The following is a 13,734-nucleotide window of genomic DNA, read 5'->3' as shown; positions in this document are numbered from 1 at the left end:
ATGTTCTATATGATTGCAATATTCTGTTGTGCATCCTAGCTTGGAATCAAGTATCATTTCACTTTGTTATATTTGATGTATTTTCTATTAAGAAATATGAAAAAATAAATGGAAATGGAAATGGAAATTGAAACTTAATTACAGTAATTAGTACAACAATAGGATGAAAAGTGGGTGGTACAAGGTGGTCAAGGCCACATGTATTTGACAGGAATCGAACGTAGTAATTTCAGGGATGAATCAAAATAATGAAACACAAAAACAATAACAGTTTGCCTCGGGTGGAATCATCTCCAAAACAATGTTGAAATTCCATGTACAAAGTTATTACATGCGCTTACTAACACTTTGGCAGGAAAGAAAGATTAACTACCAAATTAGAAATGACTCTATTTCTTTCTCCAAGAATTTCCTGCACAGTCATGACTTCAGACACAAAAAAATAGAACAACAGAAAACTTTCCAATGACGCTGTTGTTACTAGCGTTTCCACTCAATTTGTGGCGCAGCAAACCAACAAAGGGTATAGCCTACGGTTTGACTTTCGTTTCAATTGATGAAACCCATAGAATTGTGAGCTCCACATGTTTCCATGAAACTCTGTTATCGGTCACAATATCAAATCAACCGAGAATGATTATACGAGAGGATTATGGAAGAACCATAAAAGAGTTTTTGAACACTAATGAATGAGCTGCGAATTACGCAATATTGTCTTCCTCTTTTTACAACATTGATTTGTATCTGTACAACAATGTGTAATTTTGTGAACAGCCCTAAGTTGTCTTCTGAGGTCATAACTGCTGACTGACTAAAGGAATTCTAGCATGTGATGCAAAAGATATCAATCCTCCCTAATTTGGAATTCATATCGTTAAAAGAAATTTTAATTTTTTTCCTACAAAGAATTTTTGTGTCCAGTTTGTGATCTCGCGTAGGAAAAGTCAATAATCTATTAAGGGACAGTTGCTTTCAGTGACTGATGTTTTCTCTTTAACTCTAGACTATGGAATCTCAACATTTAATCATGTTTGCAGATGCAAATGTCTCGCACTGTATGACTACTGTATGATTCTACTATCAAACAATGTCATGATAAGTACGTGCATTCTGACATTATAACCAGGCTAGTAAAATAACAGTTAATGAGAAGAAACGCACCAGGTCATTATCTTTGCAGATGTATTGCACTACACACAATGTCAAAAGCAGTCACTGTACATTTTTTTCTAAATTTGCATAGAACAGATATTACTAGACAAAATATTTGATAATATGGACGGTGTGTTCTTGAATATGTTATGGTGATATTTAAACTATTATTATGAATACTACTCTCCACTTTCTGATTTAATTCTGATTTAATTCAGATATATGCTGGGTTCAAACAGCAACAGTATTAGGCTGCATTAGCTTAAGAAAATATTTTTCATTGTAATCTGTGTTATGGAAAGATATGTGATTTAAATCATAATTATTTAATCAAATGTAGCATTTTGTTCCTACTTAACAGGCTAGATGAAATTATATTGGTGTTTTTTAATTTTAACGTTTGTCTGGATTAGCATCACATTTTCATTTTCTGGAATGACATCAAACATGTATTACTGTCTTCTACTCTATACCTCTCCCTTCCATCCCATGTTTGGTTTTCCCTCACTTTGTTTGTTCTTTGTACAGTACCTGATTGTTGTAGGAATATTCGCTTGAAAGTAATGAGTTTGTGTCCTGTTTATAATCAAAAGAGAAAATCGATTTACAAACTGATGTTATGTAGTGTATTAATTCAACTATGAAAGTGGCTTCAAGCTTAACAAATAAATGATTTAGTTAGTGATGACTTAGGGTTAAGAAAAATTCAAGGACTTAAGCAGCACGTTGTAAACACATGATACCTGATTATCTATGATGGAACAGATGAAAAACATGAACACAACAACTAAGTCGACAATAGTACGATATTATTTGTTGCGTATTGAATTGTGTTGTATAACTGAATTAGTTTTATGAGCATTCATGTGAAGTTCAAGGTTTACATTTAAGAAAACCAAACACAAACTTGAGTAGATGTCATTTATTTCTCTACAGGGCGCTAGTACGGCAATAAAATCCTACAGTTCAAGCACTTTCCTATTGATAAACAATTTATCACATTTAAGTTTTCTCACTCGGCTCATGTTTTGTATGGTTTTTGTAATGGTTTGTATTAAACACTGTAATTACCGTACGAACTCTTTCCTCCCATTGATAGTATTTATGAATATTAACATACGTTTGCTCATGTCATCAACAAGTAAACTTGGAGGAAGGAGTTTAAGACAAATCATTGTCGCCTCTGAAAACAGTATTATCAGCGTTACTGTTGTTGTTATTTTTGATACGATAATCTTCAACACTGAAATGCTAACCTTATTCTTAAAGGATACCGAAACCCGAGTACAATGTGGACCGAGTGAAAGCAGAACACAACAAAGAAAGTTTGAGGGAGATGGGACAATCGTTTGAAAAGTTGTGAATTCTTAACGTTTCGGTGTCGTCGTCGCTGGGTATAGACCATTACTATAGCCCATGTCTTAATTATTGACAACAAAGAACCCATTTTTCCTTTTTATAGTATAATGAAAGAGCACTTGACCCAGGTCCTTAATAAGCAGTGTGAAAATGTTATCCTGACCATATTACATGTAGTACCAAGTCGACGAAATGTGTACTTTTCATGAGCAGTGGAATTTCCCTTATTATTCATTGCCTTCATGTTTTTGTCCATAATGACGTCATGAACTCCAGTAGCCTTCTTATCCAGCGATGACGGCACCGAAATTGTTAAGTTTTGAATCGATTGTCCAATTTTCTCAAACTCTCATTCATTGTGTTCTACTAATATTGCTTATGTCACCCAATCCTCACTTATATTTTGGTTTTGGTTTCCTTTAAATACATGATCCATCACGTCAAACGCTAGTACACGTAACCGAGGAAATCCAGATTATGGTCCAGTAGATTTTATCTTTAATATAAGTGTGAGATAATTTATCTTTCTAAGGCATTTCTGCTCCTTCATGCAACCTGGGTTTCATAACTTCACGCGAAAGCTTTTGTGCCACGATAAACTCCACCCTTTATCAACCACCCGATTCGAAAGCTCATTAGCTGGTGCTGACGTTATTCAAATTGAAATTCAAGTTCAGGAAAATAATCTTTCACAAGCTGGAACAGCTTAGTAGTTATTCCTGAAGAGAGCCACAGACTACAAACACTGTAGATCCCTTTCGCTCATCACTTGTCAAAACCGATATAACAATTCATTCATTCATTCATTCATTCATTGAGTTCATTCAATTTGGCTTTTATTGTTACTCACGAAAGAGTCCGAAGACTACGCTGAGAGGCTACATAAGAATTGACATAGAAATGAAATAAAAAGTGAAATTCATAACAGCATTGCAAAATTTTAAAGCATAACCACTGTAAAACAAAATACATACAATTAAGAATTCCATCAAAACATGTTGAAAATCACATAAAGAATTAGCACCTATACAAATGAGACTTGAGGATAAAAAACATAGCAAAGGAAAGATAAGTGTGGAGGAGAGGGAGAGAGAGAGGGAGAGAGAAAGGGAGAAGGTAAAGAAAGTTTGTGCAAAAGTAGGGAAAAAGAAAAAATAAATAATGTACGTAAAATCACTTTCAAAATTGTGTCTATAATAGAATCAGTTTTGTCATAGCTTACACATACATAGAGAGAGAGAGAGAGATAGAGAGAGACATATGTCACAAATTTAACTTTTTTCATTGCATGTATACTCTACGAGTATGGGTTTGTGTGTGTGTGTGTGTGAATCAACATTCCATTATGGTCGTGAATTGTGCATTCATGGTAGTAATGTCTCTACATATTAGGTTGAATTCACTTTATGTTCAGATTTCAGTACAGTTGTATTTGCAATTCAACATTTTAACGAGACGAAAGATTACAAACTTGTCGATAATGCAATGTTTTATATGATCACAAAAACAAACAACAGCTTACTTGACAATATACTACAGAGGTTAGAGGTAATCGAAATGATAAGGCCACTAAAAGCGACCATTATCTTCTTCATAAAAAGAAATTTAACATGAAATTATCTGCTGCTCATGCTGCTTAAAGAAGATTATCATCATTATTATTTTGTATTTTATTATTATTATTTTTGCACCAGTCTTCTACGACATATCAAGCAGCATCAAAAAAAAAAATAAATAAATAAAGCCGAAGGTAAATTTTGCCACATGTTGCAAGTCCTACATGTAACTCATAAAGAAGTGATAGTTTTGTTCATTTTTTTTTTCGTCGACTGCTGTGAGGCACTCTTTCAGAACCCCCTCAGTAAGGCAATGTGTACTCATCACAGTTATATTTATGAATAAAGATGCATATGGCGTTCATTTGAACGCAGCATTTGAGACATATCATTCCTTTGATGTATTACAACATGTTTATACCTATACTCTTAAAATAATTCACCTTATTTTTTTTGGGGGGGGGGTGTACTAAAATAATCAGTAATGTTGTATTAATGAAAGCTCGTCCTCAGATACATCTTTGCAAAACACATAAATCATGTTTGTACACATATTCTGATTTCCCAGGATGTTACTTAAAACACACACACACACACATACACACACACACGCACACCTGAACATAAAGGGTCCCACGTAGTATAATGTTAAGATTGCTATGATAACCAACATTGTAAATGCATTTCTTTCCCCTTAACCATGTGTCACAAAATTGATTAACAAATAACTAGCCTTCTCTTTCTTTCATTTCCTGCATGCAGTCGTATACACATACATACTATGTAACCCTGTATCACAAAACCAACAAAAAGTTGTCAGACATTGATTTTTAGTTAAGAGCAGATTCTGAAAAAGCAGACTTTAAGCTTTAAAGTGATGTATAACCCAATTTCAATGGACTCTTCTAACCTGTCCTGATATTGGAAAGAAAGCACACACTGTGGAAAGTGTGAACTGAGAAAAGAGGCTTTGAAGAACAGGGTCTATTCAAGCGCTTAAAGATAATAAAAAGTTTTGGTACCTCAAAAGTTTCCCTGAATTTCTGTGTTTCAGGTTAAAGTACCTTTCAAATAACTAACACTGTGAGACTTACCAGCCCCAAAGTGCTCTCATTTCTTAGTAATCATGCAATTAACTGCGACCAGCAGCCCCATACGCATAGCGACCAGCAGCCACATACGCATAGCGTAATGGGCCTTTGCATTGTAGCATTCAGGATCATGACAGATTTAGTAGCGCGGGTAATATCAACTTAAAATCCAGAAAATTCTTCAATTTGAAGACTTACCAATTAAGTTGAAGTCTTGAAAACAGGCTTTGGGCAACGTTTGGTTCTGCCAATAGTCCCTTTCTGTTCGAATTGATGACTGAATGTGACTCGGTCGAGAGGACCTTGGGAGAGCTACATACACTGTTACTGCGGCCAGCGCATACGCACACATCACATGCGAACAAATTTCAAATCCACGAACGGATAAGATGTTTGTGTGCGCATGCGCTGGCGGTCAATTCAGTGTAGCTCTCCCACGGTCCTCTCGACCGAGTCACATTCAGTCATCAATTCGAACAGAAAGGGACTATTGGCAGAACCAAACGTTGCCCGAAGCCTGTTTCCAAGACTTCAACTTAATTGGTAAGTCTTCAAATTGAAGAATTTTTTGGATTTTAAGTCGATATTTACCCGCGATACTAAATCTGTCATGATCCTGTAAGCTACAATGCGAAGCCCCATTTAGCTATGCGTATGGGGCTGCTGGTCGCAGTTAGCTACTCAGTATGCGTATGGGGCTGCACGCTGCTGGTCGCAGTTATCATGCAATAATGGTTTCGTACAATACGTGTGCTACCTCGCCGCCGTACGGCGGCGGCACTGGTACGAAACTATTATTGCATGATTACTAAGACATGAGAGCACTTTGGGGCGAGTAAGTCTCACAGTGTTAGTTATATGAAAGGTACTTTAACCTGAAACACAAACTAAGACAAGGAAATTCAGGGAAACTTTTGAGGTAATACCAAAACTTTATATTATCTTTAATCTTTACCAAACCGTGCTAGCTGTGCGATCAATAGAACACACACACACACACAAAAAAAAAACAGGATATAAACGATCGGAGCAACAATAATAAAGGGATTATCAAATCAAATCAAATTGAGCATGCTTTATTAACACATTCTGCAAATGATTAATGCTAACTTTCAAAGCAGTAGCTTTCCAAACTTATTAGAGTTGAGAGTAAAGAGTATGGATAGGGTTTTGAGAAAGAATAGGGGACTTTACAGTCTGGTAGGAATAGGGGGTCCCCATGCACCCTCCCAACACTTTTTTTTTTATCTAACTTTTATTTTGGAGTCAAAAGGGGCCTGAGCTTTCGATCCTAGCAGAATCTTCGTCAGAGGCAAAATGACAAACATGCAGGGAAAGCAATCACATATAAGGACTTTACACAACAAGAACAGACAGGGACAAGCTGGGTACACAGAACAAAGAAACAAAGGAGAGGGTGGGAGGTCATGGGCAAGGAGCCCAACAGGTAAAAGGAGGGGGATTAAAGCAGGAGGGTGGACAGACAATAGGCAGAGGAGCGGGGACAGACAAAAGGCAGAGGGGGGTAAGTGATGATCATGAGGATCAAGGAGGCAACCAATGAAGGAAAAGGATGAATAGGGAGGCAACATCAAAGAAGATAGGGAACACCAGAGGGATAAAGAAAGGGAAAGAGTGAAAAAAGCAACAGCAAAAGGAAGGGAGGGGGGGGGGGGGGGGCTGAGCAAACAGTGAGCCCTGAAAGGTGTACCAGGAGGAGGCAACAAGGGGAAGAAATCAAACATATCAAAGTGTATATATATACACACACAGTAATAATAATGACAATGAAATAACAGTAATGAAAAGAATATTGATAAAAGAAATAAAATAAAGCACATATGAAAAACTGGGGGAGAGAAAACTGTATACATTGTAAGTACACAAAAAGCAGGCAAGGCAAGATAAGCACAAGTATGTGTAAACAAACAAAACCAGGTATGTGTGTGTGTGTGTGGGTAGAAAAAGGCTGTATGAAAGAGACTCGGACTAGAGGAAGGAATCAATTGGGGAAAAAAGGGTCTGCAAATGGAAAAAGGCACAAAGAAAGAACAAAATGAAATTGAAAAATGAAAAAGCGAATAATAATGGTAATAATAATAATAATAATAAAAAAATATGTATATATATATATATATATATATATATATATATTAGAGATATAAGAGGTGGTTAGTCATTTCCCTCCTGGATGTTGAGGCCATGGGGTTGGATGGTGTGAAGTCGTCTCATCCAGAGCTTCTCTCTGCTGGTTCTGACTGTGTCTGGACGAGTGCCTAAAGATTCAATGCCCTGTAGAGTCATATCAGTGATGGAATGATCGGGTAGATTGAAATGGTGGCCCACTGGAGTGTCGAGCTTGGCTGTGTTGACAGTAGATCTGTGTCCGTAGAAGCGTCTTTTGAGTGTTGTCTTGGTTTCCCCAACATACTGGATTCTACAAATTCTGCAAGTGATGAGATACACGACATTAGTGGTGGTACAAGTGATGTTTCCCTTTGTGTGGTGAGAGAGGCCGGTAGAGTTGCTGGTGAAAGAGTCACTCTCATGGATGTGCATGCTACAAATGATGCACCTGCTGGCTGAACATTTGAATGTGCCATGCTGTAAAGGAGAAGAATTGTCAGTGAGGGAGGGTACTTCAGCACGGACGATGAGATCCTTGAGGTTGTGGGGGCGCCGGTATGCCAGGATGGGAGTATCTGGGACGGCCTGGGAGAGACGATCAGAGGTGTGAAGGATATGGTGATTATCACGAAGGATATTGTGGAGAGAGGGTAGATTGGGATGGAAAGTGGTCACGAGTGGTATTCTGTCAGTGGTGTCCTGCTTGTTGGTTTTCGGTTTGAGAACTTCAGATCTGGGGAGAGAACGAACTTTGTTGATGGCTTGTTGAACTCTCCTGGTACCGTAGCCCCTGGCTGCGAGGTGTCTCTTCAGGTTTCTGGCATGGAAAGAAAACTCAGAATCCTCAGAGCAGATACGGCGAAGTCTGAGGGCTTGACTGTAAGGGATACTGGTTTTGCAGTGGCGGGGATGGCAGCTGGCTGAGTGAAGGTACTGATGGGTATCTGTGGGTTTAGTGTAGAGAGTGGTGGTGACATGGTTAGACTCCTTCCTAACGGTGACATCAAGGAAGTTGGTCTCTTCTTGGGAGAAGTCGGAAGTGAATTTGATGGTTCTGTGGAAAGAATTGATGTGGTCAATGAAAGTATGGAGGCTTTCTTCCTCCCTGGTCCAGATGAAGAAAACGTCATCGATGTAGCGCCACCAAATCCATGGACGACAGGGGGCTGAATCTAACATCTGCTGCTCTAGCTTGGTCATGAAGAGACAGGCGAAGGAAGGAGCCATCCGGGTACCCATTGCTGTGCCAGATACCTGTAGGTAGTGCTTGTCCATGAATGTGAAGTTGTTTTTCGTCAGTACATGTGACATGAGGGATTTGATGTCAGATATGCTGAAGTACCCTCCCTCACTGACAATTCTTCTCCTTTACAGCATGGCACATTCAAATGTTCAGCCAGCAGGTGCATCATTTGTAGCATGCACATCCATGAGAGTGACTCTTTCACCAGCAACTCTACCGGCCTCTCTCACCACACAAAGGGAAACATCACTTGTACCACCACTAATGTCGTGTATCTCATCACTTGCAGAATTTGTAGAATCCAGTATGTTGGGGAAACCAAGACAACACTCAAAAGACGCTTCTACGGACACAGATCTACTGTCAACACAGCCAAGCTCGACACTCCAGTGGGCCACCATTTCAATCTACCCGATCATTCCATCACTGATATGACTCTACAGGGCATTGAATCTTTAGGCACTCGTCCAGACACAGTCAGAACCAGCAGAGAGAAGCTCTGGATGAGACGACTTCACACCATCCAACCCCATGGCCTCAACATCCAGGAGGGAAATGACTAACCACCTCTTATATCTCTAATATATATATATATACATATTTTTTTATTATTATTATTATTATTATTACCATTATTATTCGCTTTTTCATTTTTCAATTTCATTTTGTTCTTTCTTTGTGCCTTTTTCCATTTGCAGACCCTTTTTTCCCCAATTGATTCCTTCCTCTAGTCCGAGTCTCTTTCATACAGCCTTTTTCTACCCACACACACACACACATACCTGGTTTTGTTTGTTTACACATACTTGTGCTTATCTTGCCTTGCCTGCTTTTTGTGTACTTACAATGTATACAGTTTTCTCTCCCCCAGTTTTTCATATGTGCTTTATTTTATTTCTTTTATCAATATTCTTTTCATTACTGTTATTTCATTGTCATTATTATTACTGTGTGTGTATATGTATACACTTGGATATGTTTGATTTCTTCCCCTTGTTGCCTCCTCCTGGTACACCTTTCAGGGCTCACTGTTTGCTCAGCCCCCCCCCTCCCTTCCTTTTGCTGTTGCTTTTTTCACTCTTTCCCTTTCTTTATCCCTCTGGTGTTCCCTATCTTCTTTGATGTTGCCTCCCTATTCATCCTTTTCCTTCATTGGTTGCCTCCTTGATCCTCATGATCATCACTTACCCCCCTCTGCCTTTTGTCTGTCCCCTCTCCTCTGCCTATTGTCTGTCCACCCTCCTGCTTTAATCCCCCTCCTTTTACCTGTTGGGCTCCTTGCCCATGACCTCCCACCCTCTCCTTTGTTTCTTTGTTCTGTGTACCCAGCTTGTCCCTGTCTGTTCTTGTTGTGTAAAGTCCTTATATGTGATTGCTTTCCCTGCATGTTTGTCATTTTGCCTCTGACGAAGATTCTGCTAGGATCGAAAGCTCAGGCCCCTTTTGACTCCATTTTACTCCATTGGCTCGCCTTTATTGGATAAGCAGTTTTCAGCAGCTTTTTTTGCTACATTAACTTTTATTTTGTAACCCTTAGGTTGTCTAGTTTTTTTTTTGTGTGTGTGTTTTTTTTTTTTTTTTTTTTGGTTCCCAAGTAAAAATCGAATCCCGTGGGGGTCATTGAAGGCCATCATGGTGACAAACTTGGATTTTCAAGGAAAATCTTTAATTTCCACAACTTTTGAACTACACAACATGCATGGACAAACAAAACATTTCTTCAGGGTAAATGTAGCATGAGGAATCGATTAAGATGGTTATTTTCGTGGTTAAAGCATGTTTGATGCAAGAAAAGTCCCAAAATATGAAAAATTCAGTGTCGTTTACACCGGAAAGTATCCAAATAGTCCGTATACATACATGACAAACCAGACACCTCACACAAGTGACTAAACACTCTGTCTTTAGATCATGGCTCAATATGGTGTGTTGTATTGCAAAAAGTGGTTAACCACTTTGTCTTTAGATCATTGCCCAAGTATGGTGTTTTGTATCGAAAAACATTCAATAGGATATGACGAAAAATATTAACTCCAAGCATTTTGACGCCTTATTCCAGAAATAGAATGAAAAATGTAAGCACTATTGCAATTCATATGCAAATACCCCTAAAATAAAAGGTCAAAAGAGGTCAAGCATACTAATTTCGATCACCTTGTGTTAAAGTGACTGATCGACAAAAAAGGCCTTGAAATTAAATCTAACACTCTTTGTGGGCATTCTTTAATGTTTCATTTTGTATAAAGAGTTTGAGTTAGGGTATTTTCATGAAAGTAATCACTTTGCCAAAATGAACAGTTGATTTCAATGATTTAGGTGCCAACATGTTTTCATTGAAACTTATTTCAGATTAGATTAAAAGTGGTATATTCACATGTGTTTGTTTATTCGAAACCTTGTTTTCCGAAAATAAAGAGATGAATTTAACTTGAAAACTAGAAATCCACTCTGTGAATAGAGACTACTATTTCAATGTGGATGAAAAAAAGTATATATATTTTGGAATATTTGCATATGAATCGCTGTTGTGCTTACATTCTGCATTCAATTCAAAAGAAAGTTCAAACTGTTTGAAAGTAAATTTTCTTTAAAATTCTGTTAAAAGTTGTCTGATACTAGACATAGTATTTGAGCTATGACCAAAAGACAAAGTGGTTATCTGCGTTAATGTCTGCCCAATTTATGCTTAGCATAATTGTGATAGCTCAGTTGATTGCGTCACTTTGAAAACGCGTTCATGCGCGTTGATGCAATTATGAAATGCAAACTGTCTTATCATTTTCATCAGTAGCGGCAGTTCTATCTCCCCCCCCCCCCCGAACATTTTCATGAGATCTGGATAACAATATTAAGAATGTGTCTGAAAAAAGGAACGAAAGCCCCAGGCATTTGTATAATACTATCATACGTACTATCAACCATCAATAAAAGATCCAAATGTCAATGTGAAATAATATGATTTTAATGTATTTTCATATTTAGTAGGATTACATACTACTTTTGAATTGGGTAGTATCAAATGTGGTATTGTCATTTGATTGTGGAGATGGTGTTTATTATCTTCCCGTCGCTATATCTACGATTGCACTGTCTTTGGCACATTCTTTGAAAGAGGAAATAAATTAAAACATCAGTACATCACACAAATCCTGCCATGCGGTGGATAGATGTGGCTTGATTCTCAATAAATCAAAACTGAAAGTTATGGAAGAAGATTATGAGCTCACTCATACACATGTACATCACACACGCAATGAAATTCTGTGCTAATTCATGCTCTGTCTGAAAGTACTTTTTCTAAAGGCGTATCCAAACACGGATATGAAAGTAAGGATAAATGAGTCGTCCTTCGTTTGAAAGAGAGAATGAGAGAGGGGGGAATTCTACAAGCGTTTTCTTCTATAAATATTGAAAAAATTCATAACATTCATAAAAAGCGGCCTCCGTTCCTTCCTCTTCTGCCTGGTTATAGGCTGCATGAATATCGAAATGCAAATTGTTGTCAAACTGAAATTTGACACACAGACGATGGTACCTGCGCAGTTTTCACATGCGCACTTCGGCCCTTTGTGTCGATTATAATGTGGTTATTGTTTCTTGTTATAGAATTACATCCGATCACTCCGCACTCCTCGCAGGCAAGGGAGTAATCCTTTAACATTGAAAATAGGTATTACGGAAGAGTCACGGGCAGGGCTAAAAGAGACGGGGCCAATCATCAGTTAGACTGGAAGTTTGCAGTTGCTTCTTTGACAAGACAATGACTTTGAATATCGCAAAAGACAGGAGGATGGCCGACCTAGCATGGGTTACTGTCGTTTTCCTCTGCTGTTATCCGTCGCTCGCTTTGTCAAGAGATACATGTACGTATATCGTTGTTTTCTTTATTGTTATTCGGTTTGCATTGTAATTGAAAGGAGGGAGTTAAACAACATAAAGACCTCTCACTGGGAGTTGAACTTCTTAAAAGTTCAATTTTATGCTGTTCTCTTTCTCTCTGTGTGTGTGTGTGTGTGTGTGTGTCTGTGTGGTTGTGTAATAATTGTTAGCGGTGTGATTAATTTTTCCTAGATTAATCATGTTGTTTTGTCGTTTTATTTGCCAGTAGCGCTGCAAACTTGAATACTGCTTTTAATAGATTCATTATGCACTCTTATCATCTAGTACGTGAGTTTAAAAGCCATTTCCACTTTGACTATCATGATTTCCCATTCATTTATTGCCTGACATGATTTTTTTTCCTTGTTTTGAAAAGCTTATGCCTTCAGTTGCACCTTGAAAACCCAGCTGACATCTTTTTCTGCATACAAATTATGCCAAATCGAAGAAAAACAATGTGAAAGTATACCTGAAGATTTATGGTAGAACATTTCACTGTCACGTAAAGTTCTGATTTACATTTTGTTCTTCTTCAATGATATTCATGATTTATCACTGAATAACTTTATTGTCCCCTCTTTATCCACTGCAGATTTATCTGTAAACTGTTCGGGGAAACCGCTAGAGAGCGAGGAGTCGTGTGACAGAGATTGCGCCCGCAATGAGGACAGCTGGATTCTACAAGCCCCTTGCGGGTCGAGAATCTCATTTGAAATAACGTCAACCAAAACCCTTCAATTTACTGTGCAGGAAGAGATAACTAACACGTCATTAAGCACCGTGATTCAGCGTTTCCCCCCGTCTCCTCCCATGTTATCACTTGCTCATCAGACTAAGCTAACTATACCGTATATATAACTACTCCGTAAAATTCAAGATCAGCGGGAAGTGTAACGAGGGTATGTATTAATTTTTATTATCTGCACGACTAAGAATACAAGTGCTTGATACTGACATATTCCTACTTGTGTGTCACATTGTTCAGTGTTTTTTTTTTTTTTTTAATCACGTGGAATATTTTATGCATAATGTGTTTACTACAGGAAAACCATTGACGTACTTCAGTATAAAAAACAAAAATACATTTTTTTTTTTTTTTTGGGGGGGGGGTGTCCCACCATACTATCCTACTTTGTCAAATGGAAGCAAGTGACATCGTGTAAAAATGCCACAAATGGAGAAAATAATATGTTTTTGGGTAGGCCCTTTAACATGGAAATATATGATGAGAAATAATGTCGGTATTCGTGCAAATCATATTATGGCGATGCATTTATGACAATTCGAAGAATTTTGATATCCCCATAGAAACTCATTATTATGTAAC

At 37.9% G+C, this 13,734-nt stretch overlaps 1 protein-coding gene across 1 annotated transcript in view; it reads left to right on the top strand.

The window, feature by feature from the left end:
- LOC140227965 (uncharacterized) overlaps window positions 1–13,734 on the top strand; it is a 79,913-nt gene that overhangs the window by 48,735 nt on the left and 17,444 nt on the right. The window lies entirely within an intron of this gene.

The sequence above is a fragment of the Diadema setosum genome, chromosome 4, assembly GCF_964275005.1.
Source record: "Diadema setosum chromosome 4, eeDiaSeto1, whole genome shotgun sequence".
NCBI lineage: Eukaryota > Metazoa > Echinodermata > Echinoidea > Diadematoida > Diadematidae > Diadema > Diadema setosum.
This window is presented reverse-complemented; position numbering and strand designations above follow the sequence as displayed.